Genomic DNA, 7,057 nt, shown 5'->3' on the forward strand with positions numbered 1-7,057 from the left:
TGAACACGAGGTAAAAATGATTATAGTCAGACGATGCGCAGTTGTCATGGTAACTCAATCACTGGAACTAAAATGACACCTTATAGTTCATAAAACAACATATAGTGCATGTAATAACCCATTGCAGTTTAGCAATGACACTTTTAATTACATCAACACTATGTTTACTCATTTAGTGGAACAAGCGATAAATTAATTAAATAACATATTTTAATTAAATCCATTACCACTGGAAAAAGCAGTAATGTAATTAGGTTGTTGGATATTTTAATTAAATTGATTTCAATAACAAATTGCAACTGAAACAAGCAATAATTTAATTAGGTAGCACTTTTTAATTAAATTGGCACTTGTTTAAACTCATAACGACAAATTGTTGTTTGGAACACTCATTCAACCCAGCTCAATAAAAGTGGCATAAGCTCACGTGAAAATACTTACATAAAATCTCAATTAACGTATACGTTATAGTACAATATTAATATCAACACATGCCTTCTATAACATTACAATTGTCTTCTGGCATTTGTTAGAACAGTTGATTGCCTAGTATGGATTCCTCGACATTTTTTATACTTTTAAAAACTTACATCATCGGATCGTTTATATGCCATATCGTAATACTTGGTATGAATTCAGTTAGTTGCAAGTGATGCATAAGCACACATTAGTAAGTAGAATATTACGAGTAACTTTTAAATACGCAGTGTAAATCTCGCCCGGTATAAACTCAGTTTATGCCAATGTAACCATCATCCAAATATAGGCATACTATAGTGATATTTCGAGAATCAAGAGTAACCGTAGCTATACTACGCACAGTGCCCTTCTTTGCTTTATGAAATAGTATAAATCTCTTATTAGAAGAACTATTTGAACTATTAAACATTGGCGGAGTTATACGCCCTTTAGTTGGACGTTGGCGGAGTAATACGCTCTCTAGTTAACTTAAAACGTTAGAGTCCTTGCGTGTTGTAAAACATCATTTCTGCTTCTCTTTTGTTCAAAAATACCAATTCATATTTTATTTTTAATATTGATATCAGATAAAATATTATTTCTCTTTTCTCTTTTGTTCAGTTTTTTGATGTTGATATCGGATATTGTATACGAAAGCCTTTTTTTCAAAACACTCAAAAACATTACTAGTTTCAACAGTGTTTTACCACACTGTGTTTAAAACGATTCAAGTGTGTCACCTTAACACATATTTATATTTCTCTGAGTCATTGACCAGACCTAGGTTTGTATGTGACCACAAACTAGTGCAGTGGTGTGTCTGTAGTCAATAAAAGTGAAGCTGTTGAGGATATTGATTTGCATCTTAGAGCTCATACACATTATATTGATTATCTTTCAATCAAAGAAGCTGGTCGATCTTTAGTTGTTCTGTTTTATATATAGATATTTCAGTTCGGAAGAAATTTTATATCATTAATTGAATATTGGTTAAAATCTGTTTGTTGTGAATTATCCTCGAAGCTTTTTGTTATCTTGCCATGGTGACCACCCATCGAGCTCAATGATATTACAGTTGACAGTTAGAGATAATTGAGTCACACACACACACACACACACACGCACACACACACACACACACACACACACACACACACACAAACACACATACAAACACACACATACACAAACACACACACAAACAAACACACACACATACATACACATACATACATACACACACAAACACACACACACAAACACACACACACACACACACACATTAAAGTGGACATGTGGATGACAAATGGGCGGATTTTTTATTTATTAAACAACTCTATATATTTTCTTACTTGAAAAAGCGATACGAAATAGCATATACCAAGTCCATGTTTATAACTCAATATATTACAAAATGATAGAAAGTGTCTGAAAAGTTTTTTAATTTTTTGGACAATTTATTGAGTTTCAAAGAAGGACTTCCTACATGTTGTTTCACATTCCGTTTTAAAAAATCGGATTCTTTCAATGCGAAAGACATTTAGGGGGATCATAGAAGATATTGTTCAATCTCATTGCACTACTACTGTTACTAATCTTCTTTACTGTCATATAATACGAGCTTATTACTGTAACGGTATTATATTTCCAATTTTAATGATAGGTTGAAATTGATATACTTACATATGAAGAATGAAAAATACATATCCTACTCAGGATCAGTTTTGAGTTAATTCAGTCAAAAACGAAATGTTGGTAACAATTTAAATCTGTATAGGCAAACTAAAAAATACGCCCTCTAAGCTCATCACTCTTTTTCACTCACCTTTACCTTTTCTCGTCTACCCTTACCCCCTTCCGCGCTTTCTGTGCATCTCCACAAATCTTTCTGTTTCCCCAACTTGCAAGGGGATTTACATCAATTGTAAGTTTTGATGATTTCTGAAGTATGGCTACAATCTTAATTACGTTTCTTTACTATTTGAATCTTGGCAGCTGGGCAGGCAATATTAAGTTTTTTTTATGCGAGGTAGCCGTTGATGGCGCTAACTTGATACGCTCTCAAGTGTTTTGTCCCTGAAAGCGTGAGGTAATTTCTGTTTGAGGCATGTTATTGGCTCCAGGTTGAGTGAAATTGTGTTGTTTGTTTGTTTGTTTGTTTGTTGCTTCACTCAATCATCAAAGAGACGAACATTTCAGAGCATATCGAAGTAGCGCCACCAACGGGTACTGCAACAACATGTCTAAAGTAGATAGAGATGCAGACAATTGACAAATATGGCATTAACACTACAGTAACTGCAAAGGTTTTTCGTTCCGTTTTTTTTATAATTTTGAACTATATTTTTCGTAAACCTCGTAAAAGCCGATTAATGCCGTTTTGCCCATCTTGTACTTTGTTTATTGTATACAAACATTTACCCCTTGGTAGAAAGAAGATCGAGCCAAAAGGATAAAAAAGGAATGTAAAAATACAAAAAAGTGAGAATTATTGCCCAAACATAAAAGCAGTTATGTAGAGAAAAATTTCACCTCAACATTATGATGGCAACGATTTAAGAGATGTGAAGTTCCTACCATTGTGTGCTTACCCATGCTGCATCGCCATGTGTAAACTATAGCTCTTCTTGGAGCGATTGATAGTTTGCCAAACCCTGTTCCTGGGAAGTTCACAAAGTCTGGACCTTGAAAATGCAGGGATGTCGTCTACACATTATAAACACAGCTAAGATAAAACCAATCTGTTGTGTTTCTTCAATCTAGTATAGAAGTGAATTCTTCTGTGTATGTTTGGTAAAAATTGATAATTTGTAGATAAGGCTTCGGAAAAATAAAAAAAAATATTTTGTTTCCTAAAATATGACGTCAGAAAATAGAATAGGTAGGTCGACATTTTATTTAGTTTATTTTATTTTAAAATTTTTTTTTGTAAAAATTACAATACTCTTCGGTCACAATACTTCTGTGAGAGTTTGGTGAGGTGTAAAAGAGGTAAATGGATGTATTGTACTGTTATAGTCTAAAAAGACCTGGTTTCTCTCTGGAATATGATTGTTTTTTTTTAAAAAGTGACCACAGATGAGGCAAAGGCATGAAGGTGTACACGGAAATAGAAGTAAAGTGTTACCATTTTACCTTTTTTTCATGCCTTATGGTTCTATTGAACACAAGTCTGTTGTACTAGTGAGTTGTGTAAATATTTTATTTCTAATTAAAAAGGGACATGTTCATCATACAGTGAACATCTCATCGGCCGTATTTACGAACGTCATACGCTATAATAGGTAGGTCCAACAGAATCGTAGGCCCTCAGGGAAATTGAACCGAGATGCAACTGTCATCGCTCAAAGAACTCGGAATCGTAAGATATTAACAGCTTCTTGAGATGGTATAAATCTAATATGAGCCTCTCAACAGCTAACAGATTGAGACACCAGGTAACATCTGGGAAACTTAATTGCCAATCGAGGATTATTTTACGAATACAATTGGTCTCTTATAGAAAATGTAATCCCGTGTAAAACACGAAATAGGATTTATTTATTTTCTAGTAATAGTTCATCTCAAATGGTTTATGAAGAAGTCATTACAAATAAAGTCTTTGAACTTGTTAGGACGGATTAACAAAATCCAAGTCTAAATTTATGATATGGAATGAAAAATGTAGCAATTGGAAATTTTGTCAAGTCACAGGATAAACTTTTAATAATACTTGTAAAGTGCCGACCCAGGCGAAGTTCTTTTTCGGGTTTCGTGATCTCAATTATATAAATTAACTCATAAACATTCTCGCAGGAGGTACTGTTAGTTCCATGCTTGCTACCGGTAATAGTGGTTGTCAAATGCATCCGGCAATTTTATATCTAACCATTACTGTCCAATTACTTTGTTCGGATGTTCAATAATGTATCAATAGCGTTGTCGGTATTCTCGAAGGCCGAGTAATTAATTTATTCTTACCTCGTTATGGTGGTTGGCAGATGACTATGGGGACATGAAGTCTAACCATTAAAGCGGCAGAAGATGGGTTTAGGTATTTGACTTGAGTGAACAGAATATAACGAAGCCATTATTAACTCAACGGATGGAACAAGGACATTCAGACACAAATCTGATCAAATGCACCATTTCACGTGCCTGTTGTTTCATGAAATTCGTAGCAAAAACCATTATGTGAGATATAAAAAATATCGTGTCGTCTGCTTTAAAATCTAAAGTCACTCTGGTTTTGTAGTATTTAGGTGTGACCACGTTAATCTATAGGATTATGTAGCAATCAACGTTAATCTGATAACTCTCTTAAGATTAACTGTTTTGATAATTGTATTGCGCTTTCGGAAGCATGTGATTTCCTTCTTGAAATGACAGTGAACGGGGTAACAATAAAAATGGGATACACAGATGTGGATTGGTACAGGTAAAATGCAAATGAGGTGTAAAAGGAATTGGTAATATGAGAAAAGAAACAAAAAGAACGAAATGGTGTTAAACAGTAAGAAAGGAATGACGTCACGGTGGTGTTTTTCGTGGCGGGGGGGGGGGGATACCCCGTTGAGAAAATATCACTTGTAATGAATAAGAAACCCATAAGGCCAGCCGTCAAAATATTGAATAGAGCAAGCCTATTATTTACGTGACAACCCCGAAGACCTGCAAACGTTCGATCACTCCACACTATCACCTGCCTGCATCAAACACACCACTGCAAGGCGAAACTAATTTCACACGCTGTACGTATCATATTTTATGCTTGGATAAATACTCTAGTCTACATTGTACATCATTTAGGCTATCTGCTTGGTACGTGAGGGAATATAGATTTGAATGTAAAAATACCGAAGCCTTATAATGTAGCCATAATGCGATAGCAAGGACTGTCTTAGAATATATAATAGTTTCCCTAGTGATATTTCTGTTCAACGATACTGCAAATTTCTGTGTGCAGTCATGTGTCTTGTATTGTCGTAAGCGTTATATAATTGTGCAACTCGATATGGGTTCGATGCACTCGAAGTTTATCTCGCTTTCCAAGGTTTTCGTGAATCCGATAGACTTGAATGAAACCAACTTAAATATTTACAGGGTATTAATATTTATGAAAGAAAAGACAGTTTTCGATTCAAAGTTTATTCATGTTGATACCTTTCAAATTTCCCACTAGTCCGCATAAAGCACATTTGTTGTTGTTCATATATAATATCCAAAAGAGGCGACAGGAAATGTAATGCTGCCCGGCAACTATCCCGGGTGTTATCTTCTGAAATGATGGCAGCATGCGTTCATTAATGCATGCAATAAATTATGCAACGTCCCAAACGTACTCATTCAAAAGTGATAATACAGTAAAACGGTTCCCATGGCGATAGGTTAGTAACGTCAGTAACGGAGATACTTGTTCCGTAAGAGTGAACATTGACTATGACCCGTGGTTATGTATTCATATATGCATGTAGGAAACCCTTAAATTGAATTAGTGAACCGTGTCTTTCAATAAAATGATATTACTTAAGTTGAGTAAGCATTTAATTCAGCTATTCAGTAGTGAAGCACTTCCATGATTATGACTATTATACAGCATTAGTTCAGCAAGACTGTATTAAAAAAACTCATCGGAGCACGGTCAAGCTACTCGTGTTATGAAGGTTACTTTGTTGTATGTGCCCGTAAAGACTCCGTTAGACGATGGGATGGTCTACTGGGAAAGGGTGTTTTTATACTCATAAGATGTGAGAAACTGTATACCTATCAACATGATTGTGTTGACAATGCCATGTGTTGTAATGTCCCTTGGTGGCACCTGCTTTGATGATTCATATTAATGAGAACCTGGCGGTGATAGCAGTTACTATGTGCTCTGTTCTTGTAAATGGGACACCCAAAATCTATAGATATTTTGTGTAATGCACTTAGGAAGAGAAAAGGATGTGTTACGACAGTTTGGTTTAAAGGACTTAGGGGACCCCCATATTATTAAACATTTTATACAGTGCCCCCCCCCCCCTGCTTGAGGGGGTGAGGGTGGGGGTAGTTCACGGTGGTGGTAAAGCTGTTAGCTCGATGTGTGACTCTTACCACTGCACGCAGGCTGGGTTCAAACCCTCTTAGAATCGGTTTGGTTTGATTAAGAATTAATCAGAACTGTATACTCAGTTTGGTCCTTCCAAACAACGGAAGTTTTATATGAGTACTCCTGTTCCTCCTGCTTTAAACGCAACAAAAGGTCGCTGCAAAAATATCGATATCAATTCGCAAGTTTGGCCTTTGTTTCATATTTCAATATTCTTACATGATTGTTCCAACAACTACAATATTTAGTCTCTTGTGTGTAACTAGTAAAGCGCCATCACGGAGTATGTAATATAGGGCTATGTACTAAACGATCATTCTTAATTCAAATTGATATAATTAACTTATTTTATTTCTTAAACAATACAACACTCACATTCAATACACAAATATTTTTACATTTTTACCAAATTCAGTAATAAAGATGTTGAAATATTGAGAAAGTATAACTGTATATTTAATATTATTGGTCCCCACCCTGACGTTATGAATTCATAAAAAGATCTGCAGTAATATTTGTCTTAGAGTTATT

This window comes from Glandiceps talaboti, chromosome 23, assembly GCF_964340395.1.
Source record: "Glandiceps talaboti chromosome 23, keGlaTala1.1, whole genome shotgun sequence".
Classification (NCBI taxonomy): Eukaryota; Metazoa; Hemichordata; class Enteropneusta; family Spengelidae; genus Glandiceps; species Glandiceps talaboti.